This window comes from Pleurodeles waltl, chromosome 3_2, assembly GCF_031143425.1.
Source record: "Pleurodeles waltl isolate 20211129_DDA chromosome 3_2, aPleWal1.hap1.20221129, whole genome shotgun sequence".
In the NCBI taxonomy this organism is placed as follows: Eukaryota; Metazoa; Chordata; class Amphibia; order Caudata; family Salamandridae; genus Pleurodeles; species Pleurodeles waltl.
The window spans coordinates 130614133-130637023 of record NC_090441.1 but is presented as its reverse complement, the minus strand read 5'-3'; the positions used below and the strand labels follow the sequence as shown (position 1 = coordinate 130637023).

At 44.7% G+C, this 22891-nt stretch overlaps 1 long non-coding RNA gene across 1 annotated transcript in view; it reads left to right on the top strand.

Annotated features, from left to right (window-relative positions):
* LOC138286766 (uncharacterized) overlaps positions 1 to 22891 on the top strand; it is a 162995-nt gene that overhangs the window by 103757 nt on the left and 36347 nt on the right. Inside the window, exon 2 of the long non-coding RNA XR_011202055.1 lies at positions 22147 to 22255. This is a non-coding gene — a long non-coding RNA (uncharacterized lncRNA). The remainder of the gene's footprint in view (positions 1 to 22146; positions 22256 to 22891) is intronic.

Genomic DNA, 22891 nt, shown 5'->3' with positions numbered 1-22891 from the left:
CTTTGGGACCTCTTTGCCACTGCAACCTTGCATTCAACATATCCCCAATGACTGTCAGGCGCTGTGCTGAAAAATGAAGCGTGGCACCCGTTTTGAGTAAAGTTTTTCTCTTTGTATTCAGGTTATGAGTGAGGGGAGACAAGAGTAATATGCTGTATAAATAAAAAAAATAAGTATGTGTTTGACATATATGCAACTTCACGTAGTCATGTAAAGTGCTCTTCCGATCAGGTTTGCGCTGTATGAAATTTCATGTGCTCATGTAAAGAACTCAGACACCATAAAGAACCAGCAGCATCCCCAAAACAAGGAAGAGGAAGAAACAACATACAGCCATACAGAGTGAAGCGGCAAAGCAACAGAAACAAATAGTTCACCACACTCAGCTATATGGCTGATTGTGCAATCATCCATGTTACAGGATCAGTCTGCAAGGCGAATTTTGAAAGGCAGGCCTAGGAATGAATGAAAGTGATGGGCGTGAGAACGGCATGGTTAAAGCCTACAGATGTAGTTTACAACATGTCGAGAGACAGCGCTTGCGTGCTGCCTAGGCTCAACCTAAAAATGGCGAAAGAATGAAGTAATACTATTACAAATTGTACCACATTATGGCTCATAATTTGCCTTTTCTTGATGCATATTTTACTCAGCCCTGCTGCATAATTGGGCCTCTGCTGCCGCATAATTCCAGTGGCCCTGACAATACCTTAGCTCCTAAGTGAACATAGGTGAAACCTATTGGCTTGCCAATGCTTGTTATTTGTAGTGCCCAAATATGCTTTGATTTTGAGAGCTACTTTGTTACTGAACGTATACTTAACAGAGTGCTGTGGTTGTCTCAATTTAGAATGGAGGGGACAGAATGATTCTTCTAACCAGCATGTGGGAAACAATTACAGGGAGTGCAGAATTATTAGGCAAATGAGTATTTTGACCACATCATCCTCTTTATGCATGTTGTCTTACTCCAAGCTGTATAGGCTCGAAAGCCTACTACCAATTAAGCATATTAGGTGATGTGCATCTCTGTAATGATAAGGGGTGTGGTCTAATGACATCAACACCCTATATCAGGTGTGCATAATTATTAGGCAACTTCCTTTCCTTTGGCAAAATGGGTCAAAAGAAGGACTTGACAGGCTCAGAAAAGTAAAAAATAGTGAGATATCTTGCAGAGGGATGCAGCACTCTTAAAATTGCAAAGCTTCTGAAGCGTGATCATCGAACAATCAAGCGTTTCATTCAAAATAGTCAACAGGGTCGCAAGAAGCGTGTGGAAAAACCAAGGCGCAAAATAACTGCCCATGAACTGAGAAAAGTCAAGCGTGCAGCTGCCACGATGCCACTTGCCACCAGTTTGGCCATATTTCAGAGCTGCAACATCACTGGAGTGCCCAAAAGCACAAGGTGTGCAATACTCAGAGACATGGCCAAGGTAAGAAAGGCTGAAAGACGACCACCACTGAACAAGACACACAAGCTGAAATGTCAAGACTGGGCCAAGAAATATCTCAAGACTGATTTTTCTAAGGTTTTATGGACTGATGAAATGAGAGTGAGTCTTGATGGGCCAGATGGATGGGCCCGTGGCTGGATTGGTAAAGGGCAGAGAGCTCCAGTCCGACTCAGACGCCAGCAAGGTGGAGGTGGAGTACTGGTTTGGGCTGGTATCATCAAAGATGAGCTTGTGAGGCCTTTTCGGGTTGAGGATGGAGTCAAGCTCAACTCCCAGTCCTACTGCCAGTTCCTGGAAGACACCTTCTTCAAGCAGTGGTACAGGAAGAAGTCTGCATCCTTCACGAAAAACATGGTTTTCATGCAGGACAATGCTCCATCACACGCGTCCAAGTACTCCACAGCGTGGCTGGCAAGAAAGGGTATAAAAGAAGGAAATCTAATGACATGGCCTCCTTGTTCACCTGATCTGAACCCCATTGAGAACCTGTGGTCCATCATCAAATGTGAGATTTACAAGGAGGGAAAACAGTACACCTCTCTGAACAGTGTCTGGGAGGCTGTGGTTGCTGCTGCACGCAATGTTGATGGTGAACAGATCAAAACACTGACAGAATCCATGGATGGCAGGCTTTTGAGTGTCCTTGCAAAGAAAGGTGGCTATATTGGTCACTGATTTGTTTTTGTTTTGTTTTTGAATGTCAGAAATGTATATTTGTGAATGTTGAGATGTTATATTGGTTTCACTGGTAATGATAAATAATTGAAATGGGTATATATTTTTTTTATTAAGTTGCCTAATAATTATGCACAGTGATAGTCACCTGCACACACAGATATCCCCCTAACATAGCTAAAACTAAAAACAAACTAAAAACTACTTCCAAAAATATTCAGTTTTGATATTAATGAGTTTTTTGGGTTCATTGAGAACATGGTTGTTGTTCAATAATAAAATTAATCCTCAAAAATACAACTTGCCTAATAATTCTGCACTCCCTGTATATTGTAGTGGATCATGCACCTTCTGCAGCGACCCAACTAAATATTAGACACAGGGGAGGTACCAGTAACACTTTTCAAAGTCAGGTTAAATACCACACCATTGCATAATAGTTAAAGAAAACATAACATACAATGTGTGCAATCTTGCATTAGACGTGCTATGATGCTACAAAACGCTCTTGTTTTTTAGCTCAAGCTTTCGACCTCTTTCATATTTTAGTATACTTCTTTGTGGGCCTAAAGCCTGCCCACTGCTTTTCTTTTGTCTGTTTCAGTGTCCTTTAAAAATCCTTGCTTGATAGTGGTGCATTCTTTTTCTTTGTCCCTCCATTTTCACTTTTGTTTCCAGGGAATAAGGGCCAGATGTACCAAAGGATTTTACCCATTCTGTGTCTATGGGAAAAAGCTTTCGTACATATGGCCCTAAGTACTGTGGCCCATATTTATACTTTTTGACGCTAAACTGCGCTAACGCAGTTTAGCGTCAAATTTTTTTAGCGCCGTCTAACGCCATTCCGAAGCGCCATGCGGGCGCCGTATTTATGGAATGGCGTTAGCCGGCGCAAGCAGACCGGCGCTGCCTGGTGTGCGTGGAAAAAAACCACGTAGACCAGGCAGCGCCGGCGTAGGGGGAAAATGGCGCTAGGGCGTCTTAAAATGGCGCAAGTCGGGTTGACGCTAAAAAATCGTCTTAACCCGATTTGCGCCATTTTTTCGACGCCCAGACGCCATTTAAATGACTCCTGTCTTAGTAAAGACAGGAGTCATGCCCCCTTGCCCAATGGCCATGCCCAGGGGACTTATGTCCCCTGGGCATGGTCATTGGGCATAGTGGCATGTAGGGGGGCACAAATAAGGCCCCCCTATGCCACCCAAAAAAAATTGAAAAATATAAAAAATTATACTTACGTGAACTTACCTGAATGTCCCTGGGGTGGGTCCCTCCATCCTTGGGTGTCCTCCTGGGGTGGGCAGGGGTGGCAGGGGGGGTCCCTGGGGGCAGGGGAGGGCACCTGTGGGCTCATTTTGAGCCCACAGGCCCCTTAACGCCTACCCTGACCCAGGCGTTAAAAAGTGGCGCAAATGCGGGCTTTTTTGACCCGCCACCTCCCGGGCGTGATTTTTGCCCGGTAGTATAAATACGACGCATTTGCGTCGCCGTCATTTTTTTAGACGGGAACGCCTTCCTTGCATCTCATTAACGCAAGGAAGGCGTTCACGCTAAAAAATGACGCTCTTTGCCCATACTTTGGCGCTAGACGCGTCTAACGCCAAAGTATAAATATGGCGTTAGTTTTGCGCCGAATTTGCGTCGAAAAAAACGACGCTAATTCGGCGCTAACGGAGTATAAATACGGGCCTGTATATTTAAGCTTTGGTTCTTTATCTCTTGGTTTGAGGGACTACTTTATAATTTCTTTCTCACTTGTGTCACATTGTGGGTGCTTGTATGTCTGGCATCCCTAGTGCAATAACCCCCTAAGCTTGGCGTGCCTGGCCAGTTGAAGGAATCAGAACCTAATTAGTCCAGTGAGCACAAGATGCTGTCCTTGTTTCTCAACCCAAACTCCCCAGACTTCAATATTGCTTGTTTAGTCATTGTTATCATGCCCTCAGCCCTTGTTTTGAGATAGATTAGGGCTGTTCTTATTTTGGGGTACTTTTGGCAGGCCCAGGTTCCAGGCTTCTTTTCAATGTAAATTGTTTTGGATTTCAGGGTTTCTCCTTCCTTATGTGGACGGGCTCATGGCTTATCGATAAAGGACTTTGTTTATACCTATACACCGTGACCATGCTAGGGTGTAATGGAGACCTGACCTGGTGACCAGTGCAAACTAGCTGGTGCCCGTGAGCAAGACCCTCCCCGTCTCTATCCCAAAGGCTACCTTATGACAGAACAACTCCATTCCTGAGGTGGTGCCATTCATTGCCTTGAAGCACCCAGCTTGTACTGCGTGATGTGTACGCCGGCTGCTGTCATCTTACCTGCCTTCAACAGCCTTCAGAGTCTTAATGCACGTTCAAACTTCTATCTGAATATAGCCACTCCTTACTGTCACCGAGTCTCGGCTGTCCTATGAATGGAGTGTTAAACCCCCATGTTTTGGAAGCGTTCAGTCCTGGGGATGTGCTTCCCATCCATTTCTACACATCACTATTGCAGCTATGGTTTTAATGTACCCATGGGGGTTCATTCATTTAATTGCCATGGCAGAAGGGACATGTGGCTTTTTACCCATATTAACAGCACAGGAAGTGACATTATGGGACCTTTGCTGACTTTCTCCAGAGCCTTCTTCATACCAACACATGATATGATATCCCATGGCTGTTAACCCGGTAGATAACACAGGAAGTAACATCTTTTCAATGAAACAAAAAAATTACAAGGCCAAGACTAAATCATGTTCCCTCAGAAATAGAGAAGTCTATTGTAGTAACCACACTCCATTCACTTGATTCAGGACCGTAACCATCTTATACTCAGAGACTGTAATTAGATACTTTAGGAGAACTTCAACATCAAGTTGGTGCTTCAGAATCCAAGGCATTGCCTTACACATCCAAGTTGTGTCCTTCTTGCTCTTGTGCAGCCTCAGATACAAAGGAACAGCCATCAAATACCAAGACCATAAGAGATGGAGAATTGTGGTTCACTGAACACAAGTTATCCCAGAGGCAATACCCATTTATTGGTTGATTTGTACAAAGTGAAACCAGAAAGCCTGAACGAATTTTGGCTTCCTCGCTTAAATTGTTTTGCCAGGCAAATTATTTATTTCACTAACACTCTTTTTGTTTTCATCATCGCATAGGAAAGCACTTCCAGATATATTAGTTTAGACTACCAGTTGTACAAAAATAACACTTTAAATAAATACTTCTCAGAGCAGTGCTATAATGTGCCTAATAATGTCAAAGCTTCCATGTTAAACAACAGTAGATGTTGCAGCACCCAGGATAATATGCTGCATGGCTAAATGCTTAAAGGTTCCAAAGGCGAGGCCTATTGGCTACGCCAATGCTTGTTTGATCTGTAATTGTGCCAATTTCTCTGAAAAAGTGTCTATTGGAGAGGAAAGCACAGTCAAAGTTCCTAACTTGGTGTGCATTACATATAGCATACCTATGGCCCTTAGTTACGTATCTCTCTATTACAAATATGTATGGCCATGGCACTCTAGTAATAAACTGCCTCATTTGCAATTTTAAATTTGTTATTAGGTTCAAGTTACTAAGTGACTCACTTTTATTCTCACACAAACTTAAACATGCATTTGCATAATAAAATAATTAGCAGTAGTAAGATCCATGTTTCATGGTTACTGTTTAATTTGGCATGGCATCGAACAGTCCAAGGTGCATCTTTGAACAGACAGACTGCATAACTTACATTTCAGAAGGCTGGTTTATGTGCTATTGTTCTCGTGTTTCTCTATGATTTCAGTGTGTGCTGCATCACCCTCACAACCATTGCTCTAGGGCCACTGGTTTCAGGTTTGCCTCACTGAGAGTATCTTCTTCCAGCAATTACTTGGTCTTAATCAATACCAAAAATGTGAAGATAAAAACTCTGACATGCCTATATCTTTCCAACTGTTTGCTGTGATGGGTTGACCGCGGTAAGTTCCAAGATCACTTTGGACTTTCACAATGAAAGGTTTTTAAAGGTTTTTAAAGGGATTTCCACTCCCAAAGATCTATATTGAAAATATTTTTCCAGTTGCTGCTAGCTCAACAATTAGATGTTCTTCAATATCGGTTGAATCCCTTTTTTAAATCTTCTCCATGCTTGTGGCAGTTTGTGTGTACAATTTTAGATTTTTTAAATCTAAAATGGTCTTCTACATTCCTTTAAATTTACTGCCATATAGCTTGTGTATGTATACAAAAGCACCTCACTTACATCCTTCGGGGAGATTGCCTGGCTGTTCAAGCCAATATATAAAACAAGAGTAAAGATTAATATTAATGAAAGTTTGGTTTATCCATAAGAATGCCTATTCCTTGTGTCAAACCATTATTTTTTGTGACCGAGTGTCTACTGTTCCTGAATTCAATGTACCTTTACTTTAGTCCATAAGTCAATTAGGAAGACATTAGCAAATACAGCTAACAGTGTGCCTGAGAGAACAGGGCTCAAGGGGATGAGTATAGATTAGTTCTAGAACTTCAAAGTGTTTGCTAATTTGTATGATAAAAAGGTAGTTAAGACAAAGAGAATGTGCGAGAAGATGCAAGGTAAGTAAGAGAAGGCAAGATGCGAGTGGAAGATTACAAGTATGAGATGTGGTGGATGGAACGGATCAACCAGTACAGCCCAGGGTGTGATGTGCCATTGAGGATGTATTTACTGTCCATGGGGGCAGGTAGAGATGAGGTTTTAGCAGGCTTGCACCTTTCCCGTGAAGAATACTGCCCAGGACACCATTTCAGAGAATCCCAACAATATTTGTATGCTACAATTAATACCCCTGCATCAAAACTGTTTTTTGTGCTCTTAGTCGCTCTTTTTTGCTGTATAACCCAACCTCTGTGGTTGCCGATAACTCTGACTTCATAGAGCTGTAAGATATAAAATCCTTGGTAAATAAAGTAAAGAATGACCTGAACTACAATACACATTCTTCTACTTATACATAATTTTATAAATACCTCGGACAAGCTAGAAATCAAGTGTGTGATGTGAATGATTCTTAATCTACATAGTTGATCAACAATAGCATTATGAATACTGTTTTTGCTGACTTTATTTCTGCTAGCCTTAGAACTCTGTGCACTTCACCCCTGCTAACCAGTGCTAAAGTGCATGTAACATTTGCTACCCCCCAATTCACACATTTAATATAGTTGTAAGTCCCTAGTAAGGTTCTGCTGCCTGTACCCAGGGCCTGTGGATTAAATGTTATTAGTGTGCCTGCAGCACTTATTGTGCTACTCACTTAAGTAGCCCTTTCATACATGTCTCTGTCCCGCCACTACAGCTGCTTTGATTTTGACCTGGCAAAATGAGCCTGTTGCTAGGCCTAAACCTCCATTTTCAATCTGTATAAGTAACCCCTAGGGTAGGCCTAAACAGTCCATAGGCAGAGGGACGTGTCTTTAAAAAGTTGGACAAGTACTTTTAATTCTTACATGTCCTAGTAGTGAAAACTCCTAAATTTGTTTACACTACAGTGAGACCTCCTTCTCATATAGGATAATATTGGGCTACCTTATTACATTTAATAAGTGATAACTTTCATTTGGGAACCAGCAGGAAAGTCAAGTTTGGTCTCTAAAGAATTGTAGTTTAAAACCCTCTTTAATGGTAAAGTTGGGCCAGGGCAGAGAGGAAAGAACTTCCAGACACTTCTGTAGAGGGAGGACACTAGAATATTTTCCCATGTGAAAGTGGGAACCAGGTATAAATATTGTACCCTCATACCTAAATCTTCAGATCACTTCTGGACCTGATTACTCTCCCAGGAAGAAGGAGTGCTCAGCTGTGAAGTCTGCACTGCCTGGCCTGCTTTGCTTCCCAAAGCCTGCTGTCACTGCACCAGGGCTCGACTGCTGTTGTAAGCTGCCCTGCTGAACCCAGCCTGCCTGTGTGGTCACAGGACTCAGAGGAATCTCCAAGATTTAGGGGCATATTTATACTCCGTTTGTGCCGAATTAGCGTCGTTTTTTTCGACGCAAATTCGGCGCAAAACTAACGCCATATTTATACTTTGGCGCTAGACGCGTCTAGCGCCAAAGTATGAGTAAAGAGCGTCATTTTTTAGCGTGAACGCCTTCCTTGCGTTAATGAGATGCAAGGTAGGCGTTCCCGTCCAAAAAAATGACTGCGACGCAAATGCGTCGTATTTATACTCCCGGGCAAAAATCACGCCCGGGAGTTGGCGGGGCAGAAAACCCCGCATTTGCGCCACTTTTTAACGCCTGGGTCAGGGCAGGCGTTAAGGGACCTGTGGGCTCAAAATGAGCCCACAGCTGCCCTCCCATGCCCCCAGGGACCCCCCCTGCCACCCTTGCCCACCCCAGGAGGACACCCAAGGATGGAGGGACCCACCCCAGGGACATTCAGGTAAGTTCAGGTAAGTATACATTTTTTTTTTCTTTATATTTTTTTGTGGCATAGGGGGGCCTGATTTGTGCCCCCCTACATGCCTCAATGCCCAATGACCATGCCCAGGGGACATAAGTCCCCTGGGCATGGCCATTGGGCAAGGGGGCATGACTCCTGACTTTACTAAGACAGGAGTCATGTAAATGGCGTCTGGGCGTCGTTAAAAATGGCGCAAATCGGGTGGATGCGATTTTTTGCGTCAACCTGACTTGCACCATTTTTAAGACGCCCTAGCGCCATTTTTCCCTACGCCGGCGCTGCCTGGTGTACGTGGTTTTTTTCCACGCACACCAGGCAGCGCCGGTCTGCTTGCGCCGGCTAACGCCATTCAATAAATACGGCGCCCGCATGGCGCTTCAGAATGGCGTTAGCCGGCGCAAAATTTTTTGACGCTAAACTGCGTTAGCGCAGTTTAGCGTCAAAAAGTATAAATACGGGCCTTAGTCGGCTGGCTCCCTGTTCAAACCACAGGGGCATAACAGGCTTCTTCAACATTGACACATCTGCATGTATGTCGATGCAGCTCATCGCAGCCCACCACCGACTCCGGCACAGCATGACGCAGCTTGTCCCCCATGCATTTCAGCACAAGTCCTGGCAAGCCCCAGCAGGTTCTCCGACGCCATCGCAGCCCGATGCCAACACCGGTCCAGCATGATGCATTTCGTCTGCTGCTCCGATGCATCGTAGTGGAAGTCTCCGTAAGCCCCACAGGCTTCCTTGATGATGATGCAGGATGTTGCATCACAACTGTTCAGCAACGGGCATTGACTCTGCTGCTGCATAAGACATCTCAGCACCGGACCTCATATTGTAGCTCCTCCTTGATTGTTCCTCAACGCTAGCATTCATAGCAACAAGGACTTTGCATCTCAACCCCAGGACAGCAAGGTAATTTTCAGCCAACTGAACTCATTTCTGTGGCCGGCCCACGATCCATCCCGGTATGCCTGAACTTGAGACTTAGAGCCCGTCTACCACAACCAGATAAACGCAGTTGGTTTAAAATTGCAAATTTCCTGTCCTTCTAATAGGATTTTTGTTGATTTGGTGTCAAATAATTATTACATTTTACTTGTTTTTCTAAATTGGTGTGGGGTTTTTCTTATGTTGTGTTTTCACTTTATTACTGTTTGAAGTGTTGCAGAAATACTTTACACATTGCCTCTAAGTTAAGCCTAACTGCTTTTGTGCCAAGCTACCAGAGGGTTAAGCACAGTTTAATTTGGGGGTTTCTTGTATTTCACCCTGCCAAGAATTGTAGTTGCTGCTTCAGTAAGATTTCACCCCCCCACAAGCAGTAACCCAATTATCTACAAGTACTCATTAGCATTGTACTGTGACTTCCAGTAATATTCACTTGCTTCCACACCAAATGTTAACATGATTTAAGTGATCCAAACACAGGGCCTGATTCACAAAGGTAACTTACACTTTTGAGTAACTTACACTTTTGACTGAGTTTACACATTTTTGGCTATTCACAAACTTGGGTCCCGATTCACAAAAGTAAGTTACAACTTTGAGTAAGTTTACCCTTCGTAGTAAGGGCCAGATGTAGCAAACGTTTGCGACTCGCAAACGGGGCGAATCGCAATTTGCCAGTGCAAAATCGGAAATGGGATGCAAAAAGCCCATTTCCGACTCGCAAAAAGCGATGTGCCCCGTTTGCGAGTCGCACCCGTTGCGACCCCCTTTTGCGACCCGCAATGTGCGAGTCGCAATTTGCGAGTCGCAACCCATATGCAATTGCAACTCGCAAATTGCGACTAGTCGCAAAAAACCCAGTTTGCAAGTCGCATTTACCACTAACTCAGAGCAGGTGGTAACCATTACCAAAGTATAAAAGGAGACCCAGAAGGCATCTGGGTCACTCAAGATGGCGGACATATACCTGATAGCAGTGAGGAGGAGAGTCTACGCAGCCCAGCAGAGGAGGAGGAGGGGCCACAGACAGGAGAAGATATATAGAACAAGGCAGACCCTTTTCCAGCAAACTGAAGAGGAGATCTATGATAAATACCGCCTTAGCAGCGCTGCCATTCTAGAATTAATAGATTTACTAAAACCACAGCTAGAACACAAGACTCTGCGTGGCTGCGCCATCCCTACGCATGTGCAAGTACTATGCGCACTGCACCTCTTGGCCTCAGGGAGCTATCAGGGGGTCATTGCCGTGGCAGGTGGGGTATCCCAAAGTGCAGTGTCAAGGTTCCTCAGGGCATTCCTAGATGCCTTAGTAGCGCACAGGTCTCAGTTCATATACTTACCAAGGAATGAGGCAGAAATTAACAGCACGAAGCTGGACTTTTACCGCATTGCCCACTTCCCCCATGTCATTGGATGTGTAGATGGGACACACATTCAAATATGCCCCCCGCTAATCTGGAACATATTTTCCGCAACAGAAAGTGTACCCACTCACTCAACATACAGGTTGTTTGTGATGCCCATTACGTCATCACGGACATCGTAGCTAAGTTTCCAGGCAGTACCCATGACTCATACATTTTTAGACATAGTGGGATACATCTACGCCTGTAACGTGGGGAGTTTGGAGACGGATGCCTCCTAGGTAGAGCTGCATACACCTTGCAGACATACACACAGGTCACTGTGCACGACTATCTGGACTTACTAACAGTGTACTTTTGTGCCCAACAGGTGACAGTGCATATGCTCTAAGGCCATGGATCATGACTCCATTTTTAACACCCAGCAATGATTCAGAGAGGCAATACAACAGTGCGCATAAGAGGACCAGGAACCTCATAGAGCGCACCTTCGGACTCCTGAAGGCAAGATTCCGATGCCTCCACCGCAGCGGAGGCGCCCTCCAATACACCCCCATTACCGCCTTCAAAATTGTGGTTGCATGCGCCATCCTCCACAACATAGCCACCAGACGTGGGCTACCTCTCACCCCTGCAGACCCAGATCCTGATGAGGAAGAGCAAGAACAACCACACCGCCATCATGGGGATAGGAGTCTAGCTAATCAAGGCAGACTGAGACGGGAACACATTGCAAGGCAATATTTTGGACGGTACGTGTAAACTCCCGCCATACTCACCCATTAACCAAACACTCCTTTTGTTAAGTGGAAGAAAAATAACTGTTTTAATAATGTAATGCATGAACTATATACAAGATGAAATTGTCCATGGGCAGGGAAATGCCAACCACTCATGTGGCACATTAAAGCCATGTGCCACATTTGTTTGTCCGGGCTGTTGGCTAACTTCTCCTGCCCCTCCTGCCAGCCTGGCTGGTCCCAGCCGCATCTATGGTGCTCTGCCTCCCACTCCTTAGCACCCTACTGTCAGTGGCAGATACACTGCTCACTGTGGAGCCCTCTTCACTATCTTGGGGTGTTTCCCCGGTGGCCCTCGACATCTCACGTGTCTCCATTAGTTCTATGATATGTGTGAGACGTCCCAGGCCCCTGGCAACATCCCCAGCAAAATGGCCCATCTCAATTTGCAGGCCAACTGTCCTCCTCGACAGGCCTGTTGTGTTGATGGCTAGCCTGCCGATTGATGTGGCCATCCTGTCCAGTCTTAACATAATCTGCCGATCCCTGCGCCGCCCAGCCTCTGCCTGACCCAGCAGTCCGGCCGCCAGTTCCCTGATGGCAGAGGCAATGTCCCCAGTGTTCTGGCACATCAGGTCCATCCGCCTGTTGAGGTGCCGCATGCTTGCATGGTTTTGTCTTTCAATGCGGTGCAGCACCCCACTGATCCTGCCCAATATTGTGTTCTGCAGGCGCTGACCCCGCAGCAGATGTGCCTCACTGCTGGTTGGAGGATGAATCCGGAAATCAGACGCTCTTGCCCTGCGACGCCTGTGCAGTGGTGGCTGCCCTGTCCTCGCACCTGTATCCTCCCTGGCTGTTGCTGGGGCAGCTCCTGGCGTTGCTGTTGCAGCAGGCGTTACAACTGCAGGAATTCTGCTGACTGTGCATGTGGGGGTGCTGGAGGGTCCTGGGGTGTCCTCCTGGGCCTGGGTGCTTGGGGTGTAGGGGGTGTCTTGCTGGAGACCTGTGGGACATGGGGAACACACTGTCAGTGTCTAGTATCTTTTGCACAATTCCTAATAAACATTTGCCTATGCACTGCCTATTGGACTACATTTCCCATAATGCATCATTCTGGCTTTTTCTACCCTGAAATGGAGCTAATTTGGTTGTGCATGCACATGTGTACATGGTGGGTGGGGTATGACATTGATAGGGGTACAGGCTTATCACATGGTACTCACCGGTTGATGTGCTGAGCTCTGAAGTGTCCAGGTCCCCAAATCCACACACTGCCTCCGGCTCAAAGGTTTGCTCAATCCTGTCTTCAAGGGGTGTGGGTGGTGGCACAGATGATGGTCCCCCTCCAGTGCCTCTCATCTCCCGGAGCCTTTCTGCCACCCTCTCCTTGGTCTGGGAGCGGTGGTCATACCACCTCTTCCTTATGTCCTCAATTGTCCTGTGGCTCACCCCCAGGGCATTGATTTTCTCTTGCATTTCCTGCCAGATTTTCTTTTTGGTGGCCTCTGGAACAGTGAGGGCAGCTCTCCCAAAGAGCTCATCATGGTGCTGACAACATTCTTCGGTCAGCACCTCAAGCTCCCTCTCAGAGAATTTAATTTTCCTTTTTCGGGGGGTTCCCTCCATGGCTGCTGCAGCTAGCTCAGTGTGCAGACTGGCAGTTGTAAAAGGGTGTGGTCCAGCCTCCTCCCAGGTGTATTTGTTAACTTCCTGGCTGTGATGTCATCATCATGTGCCAGGAAGTGTTTCCAGAGTGTTTTGGTGTGCTTTCTGGAGTGTTCTGCTGCACCTGCAAGCAATTTTGAGGGAACTCGCAATTTGCGACACCAACTCGCTAATTGCGAGTTCGTTTTTTGCACACTCGCAAACAGCGACCTCGCAATCTGCGGACTCGCACACAGCGTTGCGAGTCCGGATGCGAGTCGCTAAATCGGACCGGTTTATTTCCTGGCATACCAAATTGCGAGTCGCATTTTGCGAGTCGCATTGACTCGCAAAATGCGACTCGCAATTTTTATTTTTCCTACATCTGGCCCTAAGTTTTCTCCTTTCAACATTCACAAACTCAGAGTGTAAACTTGCTACAAAAGTTTAAATTACATGTGTCCCACTCCAAAGTAATGCAGTTAACATACTTTTGTGTCGGTGTGTGATTTCCATCACTAAACCCCTCCCCGAGCCTCACTAAATCCCTCTTACTGCTCTCCAATCTAATCCCTTTTAGTAGTAAGTCTACCCCTTTTCCCACCCACTGACCTGTGTCCCTACCAATTTATGACTAAAATCTATACTTAAATGTGAGGAGACTATGCACTCAGGGCAGAGAGCTCAGGATTTGTAAGTATATGCAAACATTCACTTTGTAGTACATTTTGTATTACTACAAAATGTATTACCAAATGCAGTTTGTGAATCAAGCGTCATGAGTGTACATTTACTCCAAAAGTGTAACTTATATGTCTCCACCAAATTGAAGGGCCTGGGCATGATACACTTTTGAGTAATTTGCACATTTGAGTAAGTTTACTACTTTTTAGCTATTCACAAAATCTGAGTGTAAATTTACTTCAAAAAGGTCATTTACACTGATGGGCAGAATATGTGGCAGGTTGTCTTTGAATGTGCTGGCCTAGGTGTCCAAGGCTAAAGATATATCAAACCAATGTTTGTACAAGGTGCCGTTAAAACTCCACATCAGGCACTGGTCTTTTAAAAAAATCATATTTGTATTAGATTTTGTGGGTTGTATATCAAAATTCAACAATGCATACATATCGGAGAGCAAAGATAAATAATTAAAACACAGAAGATTGAACTGAAACTGAACCTCCCCTCTCCCCTCTCCCCTTCGGTACCTTCCCTTATCTTAGCATTGTCTTATTTACACCTGTGAAGGTCTAGCACTGTGGGGAATCAGTGTCTGTATCCTTCTGTTTCCGCAGTCCCTTCCGGGACTCTGGAGTGTCTCTTTGACCCTCATCTCTCCTTCCGTGTCTGGGGTCGTGCACCAAAGCCTAAGTCTTACTCGAGTTTCAGTTTTGTGCCTATCCCAGCTCCCATCCACCCCATATTTTCTCATATTTCTTTTCTTTACCTCTGTCCCGGTATACTTCCCTTTCCATTGTCCTGTCCATGCTCTCCCACCATTCATCATGGCCTAGTGGTGTCCCTGATCCCCACTTTTTGGCAATATCTCTTTTAGCAATCATAAAACCGAGATTAATCAGTAGCTTTTGATACCTGGTGTGATCGGTTTGGCCCCATATTCTCAGGATTACTGTTTCCGGTTTCAGGTCCAACGTGGTCCCCGTGGCGTCCTCCAGGGCCTTTCCTACTTCCCTCCAGAACCTGGCAATCGTAGGGTAGCTCCATAGGGTGTGGTAAAATGTGCCAATGTCCCCACAGCCCCTCAAACAGTCAGAATTCATTGCCCTCCCTATCTTATGAAGCAAGGACCTTGTATAATACACCGGGTGCAGTATTTTAAGTTGTATTAGTTTAAGTGATGCTGGGATAGCTACCTCTGCCGGGAACATAAGCACTTCCACCCAATCTGCCTCCTCCAGCTCCCTGCAGTCCCTTCTCCACCTCTCCCATAGTGTGTTTAGTGAGGGTTTTGTGTTTCTCATTATAGTACCGTATGTCAATGAAATTAATTTCCTTGTTATCTCCCCCCCCCCAAAAAAAAGTTGCATCTCAAGTGGTGCGGCCTCCTGTGTTTCCACCTCTACAGGAATACTGTGGATCAGGGCTGCCCTCAACTGGGCATATTGTAACCTTTGTGTATCAGGCATTTGATATTCTGTTTTGAGGTGTGAAAATGGTACAACCCCATTTGCGTCCCACACTTCAGCCAGGTACGATATCCCTATAGCATCCCAGCCCCTAAACCCTCTCAGGGTGTTTACCTTTGGCAGTCTTGTGCCCTCCCATATAGGTGTCCGTGGAGTCAGATGGTTGGCCCATCCCATTTCCTTGATAAGTTTCCTCCATATCTGGATGATCTTTGCTGTTGCTGGACTGAATGCGGGTCTCAATTTACCCCCATATAACCAATGCAAGTAACTACTATTGTGCATAGATTCCCTGTCTACCCGGAACGCCGGGTCTTCCCATGGAGCAAAACCCCAATGATTCACTATGCTTACGTGTGCCGCTTCATAATCATTCCGAATATTCAGGAGGGCTATGCCCCCCTCATATTTTGCACTGGTCTTTTTAGTTAACCTAAATTCTGTAACCATTTTATAGGCTTTTTACATTTTGTTCTAACTGTATAATTATCTTACTATTGTTTGAGTGGCCGAGTTTCCAGGACTCTCTGTGGCGGTCGAAGGTTTGTGTCAATAAAATGTAAGAAAAAAACATACAGTACAATACAAAGGCGGTAATGAGATTCTTTTTTTTACAACAATTCTTTTTTAGCATTTTGTTTAAGACAGAGAGATACTAAGGTCAGATCACTAAGCCTTTGTATTGTCCTAGTGCCAATCCAGTGGTCAAACTAAAGGCACTGACACTTCAGTTACACTGCTCACTACACTCCTCCGGCCTCCCTATCATAAACTCACTCCCATCCTCACACTGCCCCCACCAACACCGACTGCATTTGCACTCTCAATCTATTCACCCATCCATCAAGTCATTGATTCATGCACTCACCATCAACCCATGATCTCTTCCATTCAAGCACTCAGCCACTTATCCATTCACTGTTGCTACCCAAGACACCCCTCTTTCTCTCACCCCACTCCCATACTGCCAGCATCACTACTTTACTCTTTTCTGCTACACTGCCTTTGCCCCCATGCATTAATCCTGCCCCCATCATCCAATCAATCTGTCTATGTACACATTCACACTTTCATCCAAGCACTCAATCCCTATAATTCAACTATGTGTCCAGTCATGCACTCACTCGTCCACTTATCCAATCATTGAATCATTCTCACTCACCCTCCACACACATAATCAGTGAAGAGATATTTTTTACTTATAAGCCAGACCTGTCTTTGGAAATGATTGTTCTCAATGTGTCATGATCCATGTCCCGCACTTATCCCGGTATGCTGGTCAGGCACGGAGACGGTGTCCTCTGAGTTTCAGGCAATGCCTGCACTACGTGAAACATGCAAGTGGAATCAAGACAAGTTACAATCAGGTGTCACAGGATTCTCTTGAAACTTACACTGATGACGGCCATATTAGATGTTGTTGCAAAATGGGTTACGCCCATTAAGTTTGTTTTTTTTGCTTTTTGATCACCCGGTTTTGGACTTTTTACTCTGCATGAGTCTCACTACTGTGTCTCGCTCACAGTAATCACCTGGTAAATGGACTATGCTTGTTTACCACCAGCACCCACCTTTGAAGAATACCACGGCAACGCAGGAAGGTTAAAGGGCAGCTGGCTGGTTAGATGTGAACATTTGAGCACACGTGTGATGGCTGCGCGTATGAGAATACCGTTGTGCTCATCCTATTACATGCGTACAGCTAGCCAGGCGCAGGGGAGACTGTAAGGTTAGTTGATGACATGGGATAGGCAATACAATATTAGTGGGTGCTCATAGGTATAGTCGATTTGCTTTACTATTTTGTCTTTGGTGACACTGCATTCTACACCTACACGTAGGGGGAAATCTGTTTGCTTCCTATAGGGCTGGAAAGTGTGTGCTCAGTTCATGTTTACGGGTCCCAAGATGATACATATTATCTTGATGGGCTGTTCAGAATTTTCATATTTACCTGCCTCAGCTTAGAATAAGAGGCCCAGGATTTTTGTCACATTACTGGGCTAGGTATATTACTCGGCTCCCCAGCAGAGGGAACAAAGGCCTCCCCACACAAAATGAGTAATTAGCAGTGCTTCCCTCTGCTCCTGAGGAGGAAGGGGTGAGGAAGAAAATCTGCATTAGTTAATTAGCTGTCACACTGTACTAGGGCTGGGGACAGCTCAAGCCCACTGAACAAAGGATGAAGCCCGGACAACTAGTACCAACCAAGGAAGGGACTCCTCTTTGATGTTCTCGTGGGACAGGCCCTGGCATTGATGTCAGTGAGGGGCAGAGCTGAGGCTTCCAACAGAGATGTGACCAGTGACTTCTGGGCTGTTCCAAGGAGGGTTGGGAAAGAAGTGGAGAGGACTGGCCAGGGACACCTGGCTTCTAGAATCTTCCACCCCCATTTACTATTGCACAAGGGAGAGAGAGGACTTTTTGCTGTACATTTCACTGGAACTGAACTGCAGTAACAGACATGGATGACTGGAAGGAAAACCCCCCTGCTGCCCTAAAAGACTAAGGACACTGCCCACAGGTGACCTCAGGACCAATGGGTCTCCCCCAGGGCCATTGAGGCTAGCCCCCTTTACCCCATGAAATTCCATGCTTCCCGCAACAGTGGCTGGCAAGCCTCCACTCCCTGTGCCCATTTCTGGGGAGAGCGGGGCAGCCCCCACCAACGGCAGCATCCTGAGGAGGCTGGCTCTTGTGCTGTCAAGAACAAAGCCAGTCACACTAGAAACCGGCCATGCTGTGTGGGAGTGGGCTCCCTGGGTGACCCCTGCTGGTTAAAGGTCAGGGGGTCTCTACGTGGGCCCAAACAGCCCCCTGAAAAGAAAAAAAACTAAAGGAAAAGTGTGAGGCCGCGTGCCAGTAAACAAAGCGGCCAGAGCCGCTAATAAAAATAATAAATATTCCTAAAAAAAGCGCACCATAATGCCCTGCAGGGTTTCTCTGAGTTGCATATTTCCCTCTTGTGAGGGTTTGAAGAGAGTCAGGGGCACCACCAATGGTGTCATGGGGGCTGCAGGAAGTGCAGCAGCCACCTCTCAGTAACACTTCAAAAGTGACCCTAACTTGCTGGGGTCACAGAAATTATGACCACTTTGGTTTTCCAACAATTTTTCAAGCTCACCCAAGGGTGGAGCTTTGGCTGTACAGTTGGGAGTGCAGTGTTGGATAGGGTCTTGTAAGAAATGGGGTCTTTGGTTGGCAGGTTACTCCCTGTCCAAGCAAGGACCCTCACTCTAGTCAGGGTAAAGGAGAATCACCCTCAGTTAACCCCTGCCCACCCCCTTGGTAGCTTGGCACAAGCAGGCAGGCTTAACTTCAGAGTGTAGGTGTAAAGTATTTGTACCAACGCACACTGTAACTCAGTGAAAACATTACAAAATGACACACACAGGTTTAGAAAAATAAATAATATTTATCTAAACAAAACAAGACCAAAATGACAAAAATCCACCATACACAAGTCAAGTTATGATTTAAAAAGCCAAAAGAGTCTTAAATCCTTAGAAAACAGTACTAACGCTGTTAGCGTGAAAAAGTACCTGTGTTGCGTCAAAATAACACCGCACGGGTGAGTGTGCGTTGGAAAAGGCCAGTGCTGCGTCAATTTCTCACTCGCAAGCGAGACTGTGCGTCGTTCCTCCTCCAATTACACATACATTTTATATAGGAGCATTTGCACTTTAGCACTGGATAGCAGTGGTAAAGTGCCCAGAGTAACAAAAACAGCAAAAATAGAGTCCAGCACACATCAACAACCTGGGAAACGGAGGCAAAAAGTTAGGGGAGACCACGCCAAGGATGCAAAGTCTAACAGGTTTGTTGTTATGATGGCATTTTATATGGCCTGAAGAGCTATGTTAATTTTCAATGCTTTATTAACCATTTATGCTGACAGTGATTGTTGAAATGCTTTATTGACAACGAACATTACATTTCAACATGGATATTATTGCTTCCAGTGAAATGGTGTTTAAACTATGTGGATTACTTGTCTTTTAATGTGATGACTCCTTGACAAAGCCAGTAGGCTTGTTTTATTTAAATTATACATATTGTATATATGGTGATGTGCTGTCTAGTATAGGTTGGGGGCGTACTGTGCTTTCGGTTTTATAGCCCTTCAGGGGTCAAATGTGATACCTTATTGTAACCTAAGGTATATTCTATCCACCTTATATGCATATTTGTAAATTAATACATAGTATTTAGTAGTGTGTGTGTGAAATAAATGTACTTTTGCTTTTTCTAAAGAAAAGCACTGACTGGACAATCATTTATTGAGTGTCAATATTGCGTGCCAGTGAATGGTAATTACTAGCCTACCCCACCTCCCTTGAGTAGGCCTTGGACCTCTCTGTTTTGCTACCCTAAGAGAGTCAAGCACTGCAATAGGGGGCTTGATTTCCAGTAAGGTTAAAAAGTGGACCTATTACTTGCGCAAGCGTCACATCCTGTACAACTAAAAACCCAATTTCCTACAGATGCATTCAGAATAAGTTCCATGTGGTTTCAATCATTCATTGCTAGACAGTCATGATACTTTACAGATGGAGCCACAATCTTGTTGCCAGGATAATTCATTGTGCTTTCAGCAAGAGTTGTTGAAGGTCTTTTTCCTCAGAGAAGTACTCTGGATATTTATTAGAGATCAATGATGTAGACTTTGATTCACACTTTAAAATTACTGTGACCCTTTCTAGGATTATGAAATCTATTGTACCTATTCATGGAAGGATCTAGTAAATCCTCTTGTACAGATTTTGGGGCTGGTTAACAAACGTAACATAAACTGTGGAGTTTTTCTATGTGTTCTACAGAATGCATCACACATAGAAGGAGGAAAAATTGAGGAGAAATAAAAATATATCTCCTTGTTACGCCTCACCTAGGGAGGTGTAGGTTTTTGATGCATTTACAGGTCTGCCACTTCTAGTAAATCTGGGAATATGTCACAATCCGTGGATGTTGCATGGTAAATATCCACTCAACACCCATTGAACGCCTCCCTGGTGCAAAGTAAGGCAATGCAGCAATTTGTGCGGTGTTGCTTTACTCGAGATCTATGAACCCAGTCAGAGTGACACAAGGGGGCCTTGGCGACACAACTGGGGTCATAAATACGGTCCTCAGTCTTTAGTTCATAACACTATAATCTTGGAAGTTGTTTTGGAGCATGCCCCTGCTGCTCAGGGCAACTTACCCATATAGCACAAACGTTACAGCTGGGATTGTTCACTCATTAAAACCCACTGGATTGTGATAGTGGGAGCATTCCATGTGTTTTTTACTCCTGTGTGCCATTCTAAATAGCAACCATGCATTAAAACAGCAACAGCCAAAAATGCAGATACTCATAGCTTTCTCCCCTCTCTTCCCTTACCTTGTGACAACATTGCCAAAGGAATCAACCATAAACAAACCAGTAATGATTCAGTGAAAAACTGCTAAGCATCACCTGTAGTGAGCACAGTCACAAAAACGCTAGGCATGTTTCTGCAATGCTGAGCCTCCTCAAGAGAGGGTTAAACATACACACTCTGATTCAACCTGGCACAGTTGTAACCAGACTGTCTATTTTTCTCATCCTTAAGTGAGTCCATTCGTTTTTGAAAACTTAGGCCCATATTTATACTTTTTTAGCGCCGCATTTGCGAATTTTTTTTACGCAAAAGCAGCGCAAACTTACAAAATGCAATTGTATTTTGTAAGTTTGCGCCGATTTTGCGTCAAAAAACGATGCAAATGCGGCGCTAAAAAAGTATAAATTTGGGCCTTAGTTCTCTGTGGCCTCCATATTCTTTGGTGATAAATGAGACCCTTTCAAAACGATGAACATATGCTCAATGTGAGGTTCCATTACTTACAAATTGGAGGAGAAAAGAGATTGCTACTTTTCTTACTGGCAAAGCTCTTGATGAGGCTAAAAACATATGTTTCAATGCATATCTTTAATAATGTCCTGTATATCTGTGTCAGGAGCGTATCCTCCACGAGAGTGGAGGAGCGTTGCCCAGCTAAATAAAATGCCCCAGAACTGAAAAATAAAATGGTAATAAACTCTCTTTATTATCATTTTATTTTTCAGCACCCCGTCCTGAACCGAGTGTCAGGACGGGTGGGCGGGGCAATTGCTGCTGAGTGGAACCAGGGAGCTGTGCACTTGTTTAAAGTGCGCATGTCCATTTGGCCGGCCATTTAGCGACGGCCGGTCAGACATGCACACTTTAAACTTCTCTAACCCAGCTGTCACCCTGACAGAGACATACAGGATGTTATAAACGATATGGAGTGAAATATATGTTTTTAGCCTCATCAAGAGCTTTGCCAGTAAGAAAAGTAGCAATTTCATTTCTCCTCCAGTTTGTGAGTAATGGACTGTGTATCTTAAGACAGCTAGTTTAGAGAAAGCACAGGCCTCCAGCACTCTTGTGAGCACTGAGAGAGGCTGCTCCCACCAATCCTAACGCTGCTTTCATGCTGATTACCAGCAGGAAAGCAGCTCCAAGATTGGCTTGTGCAGTTTCCTGTGTCCCGTCACACGTTGGAGCCAGGAGAGGAGAGACGACGTCCCAAGGTAAGTGGTGTTTTAATTTTTTTTTATTACTAATGTACCCCGCCTCCTGTTGTAAATACGGGCCGGCCGCCACTGGTCTCTGTCCCTTCTTACATGATTGCAGATGTGACTAAACCCACAATTTAGAAGACTAATTGCCTCTCTCATGTGTTTTGCTCTGTAGGACACTAGGAGTGCCTCCGAATTTGCTATTAGTCATCTTGAAGGGGCAGTAAACATTGATCCCAAGAGTGATAAACTACAAGAAATTGTGCAGAAGCTGCTACGAGATGGTATGTAAAATGCATTCATGTACTCTAATAGACGGAACATCACTGATGCACTCCTTATTAAGTAAAATAGATGAAATGTGTTTCAGAAAAAACATACACATGTCAATAAAAGTTGCTTTGCAACCAAAATAAATCCAGCAATACAGTAGATGTAGAATATTTTATATCCCACAAATGCATCATTCAGCACCACCTCAAACTAAAATACACCCGAAACATATAAACACGGTTAAATAATGTCTAAATATATACCATTTATCTTAAAATGGGAACAAATGTATATTTTCTGGCATTTGAGAAGATTACTAAGAGTACTCTTAGAACCGTGCAGCAGCTGCAGCTTTATAGGCTGGAAACATTTCATGTTTCCTTTTTACAAGCATGCAAAGGCAGTTCCATATCCCTAACTCCAGGCAGTTGTTAGTGCTTTTCTTTGTGCAGATCTGGGGCCCATAGATTGGTATCCGATGAATAGAAGTTTAGAACTGAGGTTAGACATCAAATCAATACATGTAAATAATGTGAAGCACATTAGGCTCCACAAAGAAGACAGAAAGTGGTTAAGTTGTCACACCATGAAGGTTAAATGTTTACAGAGGGAAAACTCATCAAATTAGTGTCAGTCAATAATCAATA